The following is a 15936-nucleotide window of genomic DNA, read 5'->3' on the forward strand; positions in this document are numbered from 1 at the left end:
GAAGTCTCCGCCTTACAAAGTAGCTGTAGAGAACTAAATGAGAGATTATCGCTAACTTGTGAGTTTGTCACATTGATATCCAGCCGCAGCCTTTTAGAATTAAAAAAACAAAACAAAACACAAAAAAAAAACACCAAAAACCGCACATGCACCCAACTCAGGCACGTGGCCTCAACAAATATGCCAGGACAGGAGGCAGACATGACTGCTCCTATTTTGCGGAAGGACAAACTGAGACCCAGGTAAGTCCAGGAAGTTGTTTGAGGTCGCAGAATGAGGTGGCGCCCGAACCAGGGTCCTGCTCACCTCACGCTGGCCTTTCAGAACCAGCTCCCGGTCCCAAACCCCAGACCTCGCCCCGGAAGAACCGTTTAGCGGCGGGCAGGAGCCTCTGACTCACGCTCCCCACCCTCCTTTCAGTCGGGCCTGAGACCGGGGGAGAAGGGACAAAACTACCTGCAACTTGAGGGGTGTCCACAGAAAGTTCAGAGGTTTAGCCCTCTTTTTTACACCAAAAATCCTGGTTCTTTGAACTCTTCCGAGAAGAACCCATCTTTCAATACACTTTGTACGAGTTTTCCCACTTTCTTCGGTGGGATTTTCCTATCCTGAATTTAGGAGTTGATCCCGCTTCATCTCCACCCCCACTTCACTTGGTTTGCCCCCCCGCTGTTTACTCCGATTGCGGAAGTAGCTCGGGTGGAGCTCCCCAGGCGCTGCCCGGGAGTACGTCTTTTGCGTAGCTATTTAACTGGCACTCGACTCAGGCCAATGGAATGCCCGAAAGCCCCAGGAGGGTGGGGCAGGGAGCCAATCAGGGCCTTTGGCGGGGTGTGGCTGCGTCCCAGGGCGGGGAATCGCGTAATGGCGGACGCGGGCCGGGTGAGCGCGGCTGGGGGCGTAGCGCGCTGAGGGGGGTCTGGCTGTGCGGCGTCCCGGGAGGCGGCCCGCGGGAACAGACCCCGTGCGGAGAAGGGCGGCTGGTCGGCCCCTCTATCTCTGAGGGCGGCCGCGCGCGACCAGGTGAGCAACAAGTCCCCGCGGGCGGGCCCCGCCGTGAGGCGCCGGGCCCGGCCGCGCCGCCACCGCCTACCCCCTGCCCGGAGCCTCGCGGGGTCCCCGGGGAGTCGGTGGCGCGCCTCCCGCCGCTGACGGGCAGTGGCCGGGCGAGCGGTCAGCGCGGGGTGGCCTCTTACTGTACACTCCCCTCCGCAGGGGTGAGGTGTCCTGGAGATCCCCTCGGAGACTTGGAGGGGGCCCGCAAATCTGCTAGGCTTGGAAAGTGCCCTCAACCTGACCTGGCGTTGCCACTAACTCGCTGTGTGACCTTGGGCAAGTCACTTCCCTCTCTGGGCCTCAGTTTCCCTATTTGTAGAACGAAGGCTTTGCAGGCAGTTGTACATGAGTTGGATCTCTGATGTTCTCCGAGATCTCGGGCAAGTTCTTCCCCAGTTTCCATCTCTGGGCCGTGAAGGAATTGAAGTGCTCTTTGAGACCTCTGGCCTGCTAGGTCAGGAGGAGTGGTGGAGAGGACTGTGTGTACGTGTGTGCGCGTATATATGTGTACTGGATGGTTCTGCAGGGTCAGGAGGAGAGTTGGCCAGAGGGGCTCTTCCGTGAAAGCTCTGGATGGACCCCAGACTGTGATGAGGTGGACTCCCGATTGTCTTGATCCTCTAGGATCCTAGACCCTCTGAGATGGCAAAGTTTTATACACTAGTGCATCAGAAGAGAGGATAGCATCCTTGGGGCTTCTTGGGGCAATGATTGAAATTTAGGCCCAAAAGAATTCTTGGTGGGTTAGGAATAGGAGGGGGAGCGTTTATGCTGCTCCTACTATGTGCCAGTGCTTATTTGGGCTTATGTTCTTACTGAATTTTTACAGCGGCTGTTGAGAACTTACACATAAGGAAACTGAGTTTCAGGGGAGTTAAGTAACTTGTCCAGGGTCACATGGTGAGGTACAGAGCTTACCAACCATAAGGTGATTTCCTTTGAGAATCACCAGACAAGGGGGAAGTCATTGTCCACTTAAAAGAAGTTTGCTTTGTCACAACTGGGGGGAGGGGTCTGGTCCCAGACACTTGAGTTGACTTATGGCATGGAGACAGGCTGGACCTTGATCTCCGGATTGCTAATTATAAGTGCATTCCTTTTCTTCGGTTTGTAAGTTAGAAAGGACCATTTCTAAATTGTAGAAGTTACTGTGAAGTGTAAAAGGTCAAAACCTCAAAGAACTCATTTTGGATGCTGACCCAAGTGACCTGTAGAAGTTCACCAACTGTTGGTGTTTAGACTTGACTCTTGGTTCAGAGTGGTGCCAGCCCAGTCAGTAGCTTTTCCTCCTCCCTAAGAAAGCTAAATTTTCTTGTGATGAGAGAAATTTTCCATTTGTTCAAATTTCTTCCGATTCTTGGAACGAAAGTTTCAGTACCCTGCCTCTGATGAAGAATAATATTCCTTCCTTTCTTTGTGTTCCTTGTTATCTGACTTCTAGATGAGTGAAGATTTTGGACCTGGAGTCAAAGACTAGTAGCTGGATACTATAAATTGTAGCCCTTAATTTTTTCAAGCCTCAGCTTTTGGTTAATCAAAATGGTAGGACGGGCAGAGTGTATTGTTCTCATGTGTCAATGATAGGGGAAGAAAATTGGAAGAGGAAGTTGCTGAGAAAGAGGGCGTTTCTTAGCAGTGGAGCCAATATGTATTTCTTTGTTTGAAATTCTAAAACCAGAAAAGCAGCAACTGAAGGAGGAAGGAAGGAAAGAACTTTGAAACTCTTCTTGCAGTTCAAATATCTTAGGAGCAATCCCTGTTGCTGTCCGTGTCTGAGGCCCCGCTTTCACAGGAAAAGTCCATTGTAATTTGTTCAAAGTTGAGGAATTGTATTCTAGAATGCAATAATTTTAGGTATGAAACCTTCTGAGATAAATTTCTTAAAATCAGAACATTTTACTGAGTTTGTTGTTCACCAGTGGATGATTCTTCTTTTTTTTTTAAGATTATTTATTTATTTATTCATGAGAGACACAGAGAAAGAGAGAGAGAGACTTAGAGACACAGGCAGAGAGAGAAGCAGGCTCCATGCAGGAAGCCCGAAGTGGGACTCGATCCCGCGACTCTGGGATCACACCCTGAGCCGAAGGCCGACGCTCAGCCTCTGAGCTACCCAGGCGTCCCTTGATTCTTTTCCTCAGTAACCAATTGCAGTCTTTTGGTCTGTCTTAACTATGATTTAAATTAGTGAATTTCAACCTAAGAAGATTTAGATACTGGATGATGCAAATATCACCGTCACTTGAAAAAACGTAATGGTGCTTGAGTTTTGACATTTGTTAAAAATCTTTTTGATGCTTCATTTTACAGGATTGTGTATGTGAATAGTTGTTAAGGCATTGAATTTATTGTATGTGAAGATCTATTTTCATTTGCTTTATTAGTTATAAGACTAATAAGACTTAGTATAAGCCTGTTTAAGACTTAATCTTAGCATACCATATCAAAATACCTTGGGGCCAAAAAAAACCCAAAAAACAAAACAGTTCTTGGGACTAGATATTTTTTGCATATAGAATTTTTGGGATTTTATTTTTTTTAATTTTTTAAAAAATTTTTGGGATTTTAGAAAAGGAATATAGTACATGTACTTTATGTTATATAACATCCCAGAGAGGTCAGGGTCAGCACCTTGTAATCAAACACATTCCCATGTGTAGTAAAATGTCAGAATGTTCACACCAACTGGTATAAATAATTACTGTCATATCATTTCTTGTCAGGTTTTGCTACCAAATAAATATTTAAAAACTTGTTTTTATAGCCTTTTAGATTTTGGAATTGAAGGGTTTGTGGATAAACGGATAAAACCTACATGGATAAATAAGTGGATAAAACTTATGTGATGACAAGGACAATTACAAGGGAAAATATTGTAAACCAAACTAATTTCAAAGGCATGAGTCCTAAAAACAGTAGTACATAGAAGACACTTTTTGTGTCTTCTTTCGTGTAATTATCATATTCTAATTAATATATACCAGTGTACGTTTTTCCTTAAATACCAAAATTTCCTTTTAATATCCTCATTGTTCCCTGTTACAGATCTTTGAATGACATTCTACCCCTCTTTTAAATTTTGTTTTTATTTTTTCCTATACCTCTTTTTATTTTTTTATTTTTTATTTCAAAGATTTTTTTTTTTTTTTTTGAGATTTATTTATTCATGAGAGACAGAGAGAGAGGCAGAGACATAGGCAGAGGGAGAAGCAGGCTCCATGCAGGGAGCCCGAGGGGACTCCAGGATTACACCCCGGAGCGGAAGGCAGGTGCTTAACCGCTGAGCCACCCAGCCGTCCCTATTTCCAATATTTTATTTATTTGAGACAGAGAAAGCCAAAGACAGAGGATGGGTGGAGAAGGAGGGACAGACAGGGAGGAGAAGCAGACTCCCTGCTGAGCAGGAGCCTGACTCAGTTTGGGTCCCAGTACCCTGGGATCTGGGATTATTATCTGAGCCAAAGGCAGATTTTTTTTTAACTGACTGAGCCACCCAGGTGCCCCTGTTTTCTCCTTTGTTAAAACATTTATCAGATTGTCAAATCTGATGTTAGATGAATTACAAAACTCTTCTCCCTGCTTGACCATGAGCTTCTTAAGAGCAGGACTGGGTTGTTCATTTTTGCTGTGACTGGTGCTCAACATTCAATAAAGGCTTATAGATGCTGATACTGCTTAAATCATGGCCTCTGTCTTCTTCATTCTTGTAGGTTTTGCTTTTCTTCTAATTCATGGTCTTTTCAGTTCAGATCAGCAAATATTTATGGTCTTCTGAGAGGTAGGTCTTTGTTAGGCCTTGGGGTAGGGTTTCTCAACCTTGACACTATTGACATTTTGGGTGGGATAATCTGTCATTGTGGAGGGCTGTCTTGTGTATTGTGGGATGTTTAGCAGCATCCCTGGTCTTTACTCACTACCCATTAGTACCCTCTTCTCACTAGTTCTGACAGCCAAAAATGTCTCTAGGTATTGTGAAATGTCTCCCAAGGGGCACAATTGTCCCCTGTATATAGAACTACTATATCAAGGGTAGAGGTGGTGGGATCATAGAGGGAAGTAAATATAGACATTCTTAGGTATACAGTCTCCTTTTATTCCTTCTTTCTAGTTATACAATCTCTTGTTTATGACTTTCAGATAAGAAAGAAAAACGAAAAAAAAAAAAAAAAAAGAAAGAAAAACGAGGGAAACCAGGAGGTGACCAACCTTAAAATAGCCCCATTATTTTCTTTTTCTGTTCAAATTTTATTTTATTTGGTTTAAATATATTAGAGCAGTACAAATAGATAGCTGAATTATTTGTGCAGATCTATGTAAATTTAGTTTCTACCACTGATTAATGGTGTAAAGAACTACTAGACTACTACTACCTTGCATAAAAGATTTTCTTGGAAGAGCTCATAGATGAAAAGAACACCTAAAGAAAAGTCAGCATTGGTTTTGTAGAAAACTTGCCATGACTTGTCAGGATTCTTCTTTGATAATTTTTGAGTTTTATGGCTAAGTTACATCTTTTGATGTTCCTGCATAGATACTTTATAACTCTAAAAAAATTATGTTTAGCTAATGGGCATGTTTTTCTAAGCTCAGTATGTTTTATGATGGGTAGATTGGTCAAGGCAATGGTTCTTGGTCCCTTGGGGCATTCATAAAGTGATTACAAGTTAGTAGTAACATTTGGGGCCTTCATTCTCCTTTGACCAATCTTCCACAATATAACATTATAATCATTCATGTTTTAGTCACCACTAAAGTGATGTTGAATGAATTTTTTCCTGTTCCATTTGAAGTTATGAATGGTACTCTGGAGAATTCAAATGTATAGTTATGAATGGTATCTCAGAATAGTTACCATTTATGCAAATGAAACACACTTCTTAACTTAGAAACCAAACAGAATTGAATTAGAAAAGAGAAGAATAGAAACAAGAATTGTTGAATGCTTGCAGAGGAAATAATGTTCAGATATAGAAATATCAGAAAAATTTGCTCTTCATGATTTCTACACACTAATAAAGAAAAATAGTTTGAGATTGATGGGAGAGGCTGTTAAACTTTGCCTATAATATTTTTCAAGCTGTTTTTCTTTTCTGGTAAAATATGGGAGTCTGAGGCATACTCTCTTAGTTGTAAGATTAATTCCAGTTGAACAGAAGTAAGTTTCTTATTTTTAGACTGTAGAAGCCCTTTTAAAAAGAAGCAGTGGTTCAGCTTAGTTCCAATTTCAATGACTATGTGTATATATGCACACATACATATATACATACACGTGGGGTCATATATATACACAAATACATGATGTGGCTTATGGTATATTTAAACTTTGTGATATTTAAACTTTGTAATTGACATAGTAATATAATAAAAACAATTCTTTTACTCTCAAGTATTCAAAAGTGAGCCTTTTTTCCCCCTGATTATGCCATTGTTGTAGCAAGTACTAACAAGCAATCTAAAAAGCTTTCTCTTAAAAAAAAAAATAAAAAGCTTTCTCTCTCTTTTTAAAAAAGATTTTATTGGGCGGCCCAGGTGGCTCAGCGGTTTAGCGCCGCCTTTGACCCAGGGCGTAGTCCTGGAGACCCAGGGTTGAGTCCCACTTCGGGCTCCCTGCGTGGAGCCTGCTTCTCCCTCTGCCTGTGTCTCTGCCTCTCTCTCTCTCTCATGAATAAATAAATAAAATCTTAAAAAAAATAAGGACTTTATTTATTTATTCATGAGACACAGAGAGAGGCAGAGACATAGGCAGAGGGAGAAGCAGGCTCCATGCAGGGAGCCCCATGTGGGACTCAGTCCCGGAACTCCAGGATCACACCCTGAGCGGAAGGCAGACGCTCAACCACTGAGCCACCCAGGCGTCCCTGAAAGCTTTCTCTTAAATCATATCTTGTGAAATTGTTGTTTAACTGTGTAGAAGGAGGTCTTAGGTCATGCCCATTGATGTTCCTTTCCGTTCACAATTGAGAACTCTAATTTCCCTTTGTAGAATATTGATAGTCTTTAAAGAATAGTATTCCTGGGGATCCTTGGGTGGCTCAGCGGTTTAAAGCCTGCATTTGGCCCGGGGCGTGATCTTCTTTCGTCATAACAGGGCTATTGCAATACTGTTGACTATATTCCCAATGTTGTACCTTTCATCCCTGTGACTTATTCATTCCGTAACTACAAGCCTTTACCTCTCACTCCCCTTCAACCATTTTGCCCATCCTCCCAGCCTCTGACCTTTATTTATTTATTTTTTAATTTTATTTATTTATTCATGAGAGACAGAGAGAGAGAGAGGCAGAGACACAGACAGAGGGAGAAGCAGGCTCCACGCAGGGAGCCCAATATGATCCTCATCTGTGATCCCCATCCGCGAGTCAGGGATCACACCCTGAGCCGAAGACAGACGCTCAACCGCTGAGCTACCCAGGTGTTTTTTTTGTTTTGTTTTGTTTTAAGGATTTTATTTATTTATTCATGAGAGTCACAGAGAGAGAGAGGCAGAGACACAGGCCCAGGGAGAAGCAGGCTCCCTACAGGGAGCCCAACGTGGGACTCTATTCTGGGTCCCCAGGATCACGGCCTGGGCTGAAGGCAGCACTAAATTGCTGAGCTATCCAGGCGTCCCCTTATTTTTAATATTTTAAAAAAGATTTTATTTGGGGCGCCTGGGAGCCTCAGTGGTTGAGTGTCTGCCTTCAGACTCAGGTCATGATCCTGAGGTCCTGGGATCTAGTCCCACATGGGGCTCCTTGTAGGGAGTCTGCTTCTCCCTCTGCCTGTGTTTCTTTCTTTCTGGGTCTCTCATGAATAAATAAATAAGATCTTTTTAAATTTTTTTTTAGATTTTATTTATTTTAGAGAGTGAGTATGGGGAGGAGCAGAGGGAGAGGGATAAGTGGACTCTGCACTGAGCATAGAACCCAAGGAGGAGCTTGATCACAGGATGCTGAGATCATGACCTGGGTTGGAGTCCAGTCAGACTGGCTGGGATTCCTGGGTGGCTCAGCCGTTTAGTGCCTGCCTTCAGCCCAGGGCATGATCTTGGAGACCCAGATCAAGTCCCACATCAGGCTCCCTGCATGGAGCCTGCTTCTCCTTCTGCCTATGTCTCTGCCTCCCTCTCTGTCTCTCATGAATCAATCAATCAGTCTTAAAAAAAAAAAAAAAAAAAAGGATCCCTGGGTGGCGCAGTGGTTTAGCGCCTGTCTTTGGCCCAGGGAGCGATCCTAGAGACCCGGGATCGAATCCCATGTCGGGCTCCCGGTGCATGGAGCCTGCTTCTCCCTCTGCCTGTGTCTCTGCCTCTCTCTCTCTCTCTGTGACTATCATAAATAAATAAAAAAAAAAAAAAAAAAAAAGAGAGAGAGAGAGAGAGAGGGACTGGTAACCGACTAAGCCACCCAGGGGTCCCTACCCTTTATTTATTTGTTTATTTGCTTATTTATTTATTTAAATATTTCATTTATTAGAGACACAGGCAGAGGGAGAAGCAGGCTTCATGCAGGGAGCCCTATGCCATACTGGATCCTGGGTCTCTAGAATCATGCCCTGGGCTGAAGGTGGCGCTAAACCGCTGAGCCACCCAGGCTGCCCTATTTTATTATTTTATTTTATTTTATTTTATTTTATTTTATTTTATTTTATTATTATTTTATTTTATTTTATTTTATTTTTAATTTAATTTAATTATTTTATTTTATTTATTTTATTATTTTATTTTCCTATCTATTTATTATTTTACCTCCTTCATTTTTTTAAATGAGATTTCTTTCTTTTTGTCTTTCTTCTTTCTTTGTTTGAATTTAATGAGATTTTTTTCTATTTTTTTTTAAATTTTTATTTATTTATGATAGTCACACACAGAGAGAGAGAGAGGCAGAGACATAGGCAGAGGGAGAAGCAGGCTCCATGCCCCGGGAGCCTGGCCTGGGATTCGATCCTGGGTCTCCAGGATCGTGCCCTGGGCCAAAGGCAGGCGCCAAACCGCTGTGCCACCCAGGGATCCCTTAATGAGATTTTTTAATGGCACAGTTTGCATACTGTGAAATGGGCAGAAAGAAATATATAATTAGGTGAATTTTGACAAATGTAAACACACGTGTAGCCAGCACTCCAGTCAGGATATAGAACATTTTTATAACCTTCCAGTCTTCCCTCACACACCCTTCCACCCTTCCAATTAGTCCCTACTATCTTAGAGGCAACCACTGTTCTGATTTCTGTCCTTACAAATTAATTTTGCCTGTTCTTGACTCACACCATATATACTTTTTTGTGCCTGGATTCTCCTGTTCAATATAAAATTTTTGAGATTCATCCAAATTCATGGGATATCATTATGAACCCAGATCTTTTTTTTTTTCTTTTAAATATTTTATTTATTTATTCATGAGAGACACACAGAGAGAGGCAGAGACACAGGCAGAGGGAGAAGCAGGCTCCATGCAGGGAGCCCGACATGGGACTGGATCCTGGGTCTTGAGGATCACGCCCTGGGCTGAAGGCGGCGCTAAACTGTTGGGCTACCAGGGCTGCCCAGTTAGCATGTTTTAAAAAAAGATTTATTCATTTATTTTACAGAGAGAGACACAGTGTGCATGCACTTGCACAGCAGAGGGTGGGTAGGAGGGAAGGGAGAGAGAAACAGACTCTCTCTCCTACTGAGTGATCCCAAGAACCTGCTATCCTGACCTGAGCAGAAACCAAGAATTCAAGAGTCGGATGTTTAACTGACCGACCCACCCAGATGCCCCACTACCATTTAGCATTTTGACATATTTTCCTCTTTCTCTGCATTTTGCTTACCACAGCTGAGACTATAGTTTAGGGATTTTTATTAATTTTTTTATTTTTTATTTTTTTAAGATTTTATTTATTTATTCATGAGAGACACACAGAGAGGCAGAGACACAGGCAGAGGGAGAAATAGGCTCCTTGCAGGGAGCAGGATGTCAGACTGTATGTGGGACTCAATCCCTGGCCCGGGAGGATCCCTGGGGGGCTCAGCGGGTTTAGCGCCTGCCTTTGGCCCAGGGCGTGCCTCTGGATCCCCCACATGTACTCTTTGGTCATTCACTTCATTCTTGAATATCCAGCACCCAACATTTCTTGCATAGTGTGAGACAGTATAGTTCTGTGGTTATGAGTATAGATTTGGAGTCAATCCATCTGAATTCAAATGTAGGCTTCTTCAGTACTAGTTTTTTTTTTTTTTTCTTTTTTAAAAGATTTTATTTATTTATTCATGAGAGACAGAGAGAGAGGCAGAGAGAGAGGCAGAGTCACCGGGTCTCCAGGACCACGCCCTGGGCTGAAGGCAGTAAACTATTGAGCCACCAGGGCTACCCTCACTACTAGTTTTGTATGTAATTTTGGGCAGTGATTCAGCCTCAGTTCTCTTATTTGTAAAACGGAGACCTATGTAATTTTTCTGTAAAATACAGAGCATATCTCCAAGGGTATTAGAAGAATTAAATGACATCATTATTTAATCCATTGCTCAGTAAATGTTGACAGTTGTTGTTAAACATTAGGAAATGACATATTTGGTTGGATACATTACCTGTCTAGTCCTGAATTCTGCTTTTGGGAAAGGGATTAAGATTTCAGTTTCAAAATTTAAGACTACATTGCCCATAGTTCATAATTTCTCTTCGGAATTTCTCATGGAAATGTAACCTATGCTTTTTACCTAGACTATGTAAATTATTTTTTCTTACATTTTGTACACCTCATCTGAGTAATGAGTTTTACTACTTTATATGCTGGATTGGGTAGTAAGCTATTACTTTTTATTGGTCCTAATAAAAGCAGTAGCTGCTGAGTAGTAAGTGTATACTATGTGCCAGGCAGTGTGCACATTCCTTCTCATAGCAGTCCTTCAAATTAGTTTTTTACAGATGGGAAAAGTGAGGCTGAAAGAAATTGAGTAACATGCCCTTGGTCACAGAGTTAATCATGCTGCTACTAGAATTCAAAGCCTTCCTCCCTCCCTTCCTTATTTCCTTTTCTCACTCCACCCCTTTTTCCCCCCACATAAAACTCCTATCTGAGGGGCTCCCTGGGTGGCTCAGCGGTTTAGTGCCTGCCTTTGGCCCAGGGTGTGATCCTGGAGTTCCAGGATCAAGTCTCACATGGGGCTCCCTACATGGAGCCTGCTTCTCCCTCCCTCTGCCTGTGTCTCTGCCTCTCTCTTTCTCTCTCTCTCTCTCTCTGTTTCTCATGAATAAAAAAAAAAAAAAAAAAAAAAAACAAAAAACCTATCTGATCCTAAAATCTGGGCTTAAAAAATAATTTAATATACTTTATTGTTTCTTTAGACTTCTAACTGCTTTATAATGTCTAAGATTTGTTGCAGAATGTTTACCATTTCACACCCTCTTTGTTTTATATTAAAGTCATATATATATGAGTGTGTGTATGTGTGTATATATATATATATGAGTGTGTGTGTGTGTATATATATATATATATAATTTTTAAAAAAATCTGTAAACATATAGAAGTATAGAAGCTCCTCTGGTCTTTTTGGATACCTTTATAGGCCTGCTCTATTTTACCTTTTTGTGCAATGATGACCACAACTGCACATTCTCTTCTAGGTACAGATACACTTTGGTTTGTACAAGGGCAGGATAATGTGTTCTGTGTTTCCAGAGCTTTCATAATAACAGCCAGCATTTTATTGCGTTTTGTAGCTGTATTTGGGGTAAGCCTAGGGACTCTGAAACCCTTTTCTTATAGTGTAACAGGTAGCTTTAGAGCTCATCATCTGGTAATTATAGTTTAGACTATTTTTCCATTACTGCATTACCTTATTTTTGTCTACATGGAAGCTATTTTCCACATTTTTCAACACACAACTTTATATCCTCCTAGTTCTAGCTACTTCTGTAGAGTCATCTGCCAAAAGAGAAGATTTCACTAGATAGTTTTTTCTGGATGATTTCTAAAAATGTTACTTGGGTTAGGTTTCAACATCATTCCCTGGGGGGATCCCTTTGTTTATACATCTTTATCTAAGAGGGGACTATATCAGAACTCTCTCATTCCTGTTTCTAAATGAATTCTCGGGGTGGGGGGAGGAATTTGTTTTTGTCATTGTTGTTTTTAATTTCATTAGGTAATCTCTACGCAAAACCTGGGGCTTGAACACACAACCTTAAGATAAAGAATTGCATGCTCTACTGTCTGAGCCAGCTGCTAGAGCGTGGTACTCTTGTTTTGTTTTGTTTTTGTCTTGGATATTCTATTCTTGATCTTGGGGTCTTGAGTTTGAGCTTCATGTTTGGGAGTGGAGTTTACTTAAAAAAAAAAAAAAAAAAGGTAAGGGCACCTGGGTGGCTCAGTTGGTTAAGTGTCTGCCTTTGGATCAGATCATAATCTCAGGGTCTTGGGATCAAGCCCTCCATTTGGCTTCCTGCCCAGCAGGGAGTCTGCTTCTCCCTCTACTCCTCCCTCTTCACATGCGCAGTCTCTTTCTCTTTCTCTCTCTCTCTCTCTCTCTCTCTAATAAATAAATAAAATCTTAAAAAAATTTTTTTTAAAGATAAAAAATAAAATTATTGGAGCTCCTGGCTGGCTCAGTTGGTAGAGCATGTGACTCTTGATCCTGGGGCCATGAGTTCAAGCCTCAGGTTGGGCACAGAGATTACTTAAAAGTAAAATAAATCTTTAAAAAAATAATTATTGTCTGGCTTATAGAACCCTAGCAGTTTAAATACTTGAATTAATAGTGCTTTTATTTTTATAATACCTTTATTGAAATATTATTAAGGGGCACCTGGCTGGCTCAAGTCAGTAGAGCATGTGACTTAATCCGGGTGGTGAATTCAAGCTTCACATTGGGTGTGGAACCTACTTAAAAATTAAAAAAAAATATATTGTTGACATAAAATAAACCACATCTATTTTTTTTTATTTTTTATTTTTTAAAAATATTTTATTTATTTATTTATGAGAGACACAGAGACAGAGAGAGAGAGAGAGAGGCAGAGACACAGGCAGAGGGAGAAGCAGGCTCCACGCAGGGAGCCTGATGTGGGACTCGATCCAGGGACTCCAGGATCACATCCTGGGCCAAAGGCAGGCACTAAACCGCTGCGCCACCCAGGGATCCCAGACCACATCTACTTAAAATGTAAAATTTAGTAGATTTTGACTTATGTATGTACCAGTGAAACCACCACCATAGTTAAGAAAATTTACATAGTGGGATGCCTGGGTGGCTTAGTCCCAGGACCCTGGAATCCAGCCCTGTGTCAGGCTCTTTGCTCAGCAGGGAGTCTGCTTCTCCCTCTCTCTCTCTGTCCCGCTCCCCCTACTGGTATTCTTAGTTACTTGCTCTGCTTTGTCTCTCTCTGTTTAATAAAGAAATGAATCTTAAGAAAAAGAAAACCATAATGAACATATCCATCACCCCTAAATGTTTCCTCTTGCACGTTTGTAGTCACTATCTCCTGCCCCACTGCCTTTCTCCCCCGCCCCCCCAACTGGATACTCACATGCAAAAGAATAAAGTTAGAACCCTACCTAACCCTAAGCCTACCTAAAACCTACCTTTATGTTAATACATTAAAAAAAAAACTCAAAATGGATTAAAGGCCTAAATATAAGATCTAAATATATAAAAATCTTAGAAGAAAACATAGGTGTAAATCTTTATAATCTTAGATTAGGCAGTAGTTTCTTACATATGACATCTAAAAGCACAAACCAAGAAAAAATAGGTAAATTGTACTTCATCAAAATAAAAAACTCTTGTACTTTACGGGGCATGATTAGAGCACCTGGGTGGCTCAGTTGGTTAAATGTTCAACTCTTGATTTCAGCTCAGGTCGTGATCTCAGGGTCATGAATTCGAACCTAGCATTGGGCTACTTAAAAAAAAGGAGATTTTACTAACAGACTTACTTATTTTAGAGAGAGGAAGTAAGTGCAAGGTGGGGAGAGGGAGAGAGAATTATAAGCAGGTTCCATGATCAGAGTATAGCCTGATGCAAGGCTCCATCCCAGGACCCCAAGATTGTGACCTGAGCTGAAACCAAGAGTCATCCGCTCAACCAACTGAGCCACCTAGGCACCCCAGTATTTTATTCTTTTTGATGCTATTGTAAATGAAATTGTTTTCTTAATTTCCTTTTTGGATTGCTTATTGCTAATGCATAGAAATACAATTGAAAAAAAAAGAAATACAGTTGATTTTGTAGATTGATCTCATATTCTGCTAACCTTGGTTCTAGAGGGTTTGGGGGGTTTGAGGATTCCATAGCATTTTTTATTTATTTTTATTTTTATTTTTTTAATTTTTATTTATTTATGATAGTCACAGAGAGAGAGAGAGAGAGAGAGGCAGAGACATAGGCAGAGGGAGAAGCAGGCTCCATGCACCGGGAGCCCGACGTGGGATTCGATCCTGGGTCTCCAGGATCACGCCCTGGGCCAAAGGCAGGCGCCAAACTGCTGCGCCACCCAGGGATCCCTATTTTTTATTTTTATTTATTTATATTTTTTTAAGATTTTTTTTATTTATTCATGATAGTCACAGAGAGAGAGAGAGAGGCAGAGACACAGGCAGAGGGAGAAGCAGGCTCCATGCAGGGAGCCCGACGTGGGATTCGATCCCGGGTCTCCAGGATCGCGCCCTGGGCCAAAGGCAGGCGCTAAACCGCTGCGCCACCCAGGGATCCCTCCATAGCATTTTTTATTTTTTATTTATTTTTTATTTTTTAAATTTTTATTTATTTATGATAGTCACACGGAGAGAGAGAGAGAGGCAGAGACACAGGCAGAGGGAGAAGCAGGCTCCATGCACCAGAAGCCCGACGTGGGATTCGATCCCAGGTCTCCAGGATCGCGCCCTGGGCCGAAGGCAGGCGCTAAACCTCTGCGCCACCCAGGGATCCCTCCATAGCATTTTTTAAAAAAGATTTTATGTTTTAATAATCTCTGCACCTAATGTGGGGCTTGAACTCAAAACCCTGAGATCAAGAGTCACATGCTCCCCTGACTGAGCTAGCCAGGTACCCCTCCTTAGCGTTTTCTATATACAAGATCATGTCATCTCAAATAGTGTTTTATATGCTTCTCTAAGAAAGGTATTTAGCACACCTGTGTAGCATTTTCGTTCAGGACCTTGACTTCTTTATAGGTTAAAATGAGAAGGCTAAGCTTTTCTTCTGCTCGTTCCTTTTTTTTTTTTTTTTTTAAGATTGTATTTATTTGTTCACAGATAGAGACACACAGAGAGAGGCAGAGATGTAAGTAGAGGGAGAAGCAGGCTCCCTACTGGGAGCCAGATGTGTGACTCGACCCCAGGATCACGGCCTGAGCCAAAGGTAGACGCTCAACCACTGAGCCATACAGGCATCCCACATTTTCTTATTTTTTAAAAAAGATCTTATTTGTTACTAATGAGAGAACGAGGTAGAGGGAGCACCACAGGGAGAGGGACAAGCAGACTTCACACTGAGCACAGAGCCCAACACCTGGCTCAATTCCACAAGCCTGAGATCACCACTCAAGCTGAAACCAAGAGTTGGATGCTCAACCATCTGAGCCACCCAGGTGCCCTTCAGCACATTTTAGGGCGGGGTTATAGGTCTGCCAACAAGCCAAGCTTTGGCTCCCCTAATTTCCCAGTTCATCCAGATGTAAGGCTTTAGTTGCTACTGGCTTCCCTGAATTCCCTATCTCTTTTCATGACAAGGCTCTTAGGTCCCTTCATGTCTTTTTCTCCCACTAATCAAGTTCAGTGCCTTTGTTACCTTTGCCATGACTCTTGTCTCTAATTCTGCTCTCCCTTTCCAGCTCTATTCTCTTCTACTGTGTTTAAGTGTGAGATGTGTGACATCTTCCTAAATATTCTGTAATCTGTAAGTCGAGTTGTGTGACTCT

General features: G+C 41.9%; 1 protein-coding gene across 3 annotated transcripts in view; it reads left to right on the forward strand.

Moving 5' to 3' along the window:
• Nucleotides 1-800: 800 nt before the first annotated feature.
• WASF2 (WASP family member 2) overlaps nt 801-15936 on the forward strand; it is a 73084-nt gene continuing 57948 nt past the window's right edge. The window contains exon 1 of one of the 3 annotated variants that reach the window (XM_077898923.1): nt 801-882. The gene's annotated coding sequence lies outside the window, so the exon portion shown is untranslated. Of the gene's footprint in view, nt 1024-15936 lie in introns of all 3 variants that reach the window. The other 2 variants (XM_077898921.1, XM_077898919.1) reach the window with 2 other exon arrangements.

This window comes from Canis aureus, chromosome 5 (assembly GCF_053574225.1).
Source record: "Canis aureus isolate CA01 chromosome 5, VMU_Caureus_v.1.0, whole genome shotgun sequence".
NCBI classification, from domain to species: Eukaryota; Metazoa; Chordata; class Mammalia; order Carnivora; family Canidae; genus Canis; species Canis aureus.